Source organism: Hemitrygon akajei, unplaced genomic scaffold (genome assembly GCF_048418815.1).
Source record: "Hemitrygon akajei unplaced genomic scaffold, sHemAka1.3 Scf000085, whole genome shotgun sequence".
Classification (NCBI taxonomy): domain Eukaryota; kingdom Metazoa; phylum Chordata; class Chondrichthyes; order Myliobatiformes; family Dasyatidae; genus Hemitrygon; species Hemitrygon akajei.
The window spans coordinates 2,516,639-2,518,489 of NW_027331971.1; the positions used below are offsets into that span (position 1 = coordinate 2,516,639).

The 1,851-nt window shown below is 39.3% G+C and overlaps 1 non-coding gene across 1 annotated transcript; it reads left to right on the forward strand.

Moving 5' to 3' along the window:
• Window positions 1-763: 763 nt before the first annotated feature.
• On the forward strand, window positions 764-877 carry trnal-caa (transfer RNA leucine (anticodon CAA)). Its single transcript has 2 exons — window positions 764-801; window positions 843-877. It is a non-coding gene; the product is annotated as a tRNA-Leu (tRNA).
• The last annotated feature ends 974 nt before the right edge of the window (window positions 878-1,851 follow it).

Consider the following 1,851-nt stretch of genomic DNA (forward strand, 5'->3'; position numbering starts at 1 on the left):
CCCGCCTTCCACATCCTGCGAGGAGCCTTTTACTTAGACAATGGCTGCCCCGCTTGTCCCTGCCTTACTTTAATGTGTTCAGTGCCGTTACCACTGGATCAGAGAACCTGAGCGAATTACGTTCTCTAAAGCGTCTTATCTCTCAGAAAGGCATCTGGTCTAACTTTCAAAACACCCTGCTTCTGTTTACTCTCCGTCAGATTAAACATTGGCCGACAAGTCTGAACAGCATTCTGACTGTAATAACTCATCCATGACGGAATGATGAAGCAAACCCTGGAGACCGAACGGCCTTTCTGCACGATGTCTTATGTTCTAGTGAACTTTATTTCGTTTTGGCTTCCTTCCATAATCATCAGATAACTAGGCCTTATAGTCTACTTACCAGCATCCATCTGTAAAGCAGCGTTGCACGGTACAATTGAACCTCCTATGTTCAGTTTCTGTTGTCACGATCAAATCCCACCCAATGTTTTCAGATTCAGTCCTGTCTATAAACGTTTATTTCTCCGCTTCCCTAAATGTGAAAGCGATGAGTCTTCCAAGCGTTCTCATCCATCTCAATAAAAGTCCTTCTCAAGTTCTTGCAGAGACGCGTCTCACGAGTCTTCGATTTGTAATTGTTATACAGCTTCACTCTCCACAGAAGCTGTTAACCTCTCGCCTTCATTTCCGATATGCAGGGCGAAATGCGTGTTTGTGTGTATATAACTTTGCTTACAAATCGGACATTCATTCCGTTCACAAATACAACTCAAAAGTTGTCAGGATGGCCGAGTGGTCTAAGGCGCCAGACTCAAGGAATGAAAGTATTTCCAACAAAATGGAGTGTTCTGGTCTCCATCTGGGGTCGTGGGTTCGAATCCTACTCCTGACATAATTTGTCTATAAGCATTCAATAGAGGTGATGTTATTTCTGCCAAAAAAAAAGACACCTGGGGTGTTGATGTGGATTAGAAAACTGGTTGGAAGATAAGGTTTTGTGTTTTGACACTGTACATCGCATTACAACAGATCAATGTATACCGAATTCTGGGTAAGTGATTTCTTCAGAAACAATTTCACAGTGAAGAATCTCGGCCCAAAACGCCGACTGTTTACGTTTTTCCACAGATGCTGCCTGGTCTGCTGAGCTCCTCCTGGCATACTCAGCTAATCAATACAGAATAGCTTTTAAAGTGAAATGACTGGTTGTCAGAATGTTCAATGGATGAGCACGTGAGTACATTATCACCTTTTGATGAAATTTCATATGATATAAATATGATTTCGGAAGTTATAAGAATAAAATCTGGACAATATAAACATATTATATTAAACGTAAAGAAAGTTGCAATTGAGGTAGCACAATATAAAACAGAAACGCAGGATTCAATAGAACTGATGGATGAATGCTTTGGTTCTATATGTTAATAGATAGATAGACAGATAGATAGATAGATAGATAGATAGATAGATAGATAGATAGATAGATAGATAGATAGATAGATAGATAGATAGATAGATAGATAGATAGATAGATAGATAGATAGATAGATAGATACTTTATTCATCCCCACGGGGAAATTCAACTTTTTTTCCAATGTCCCATACACTTGTTGTAGCAAAACTAATTACATACAATACTTAACTCAGTAAAAAATATGATATGCATCTAAATCACTATCTCAAAAAGCATTAATAATAGCTTTTAAAAAGTTCTTAAGTCCTGGCGGTAGAATTGTAAAGCCTAATGGCATTGGGGAGTATTGACCTCTTCATCCTGTCTGAGGAGCATTGCATCGATAGTAACCTGTCGCTGAAACTGCTTCTCTGTCTCTGGATGGTGCTATGTAGAGGATGTTCAGAGTT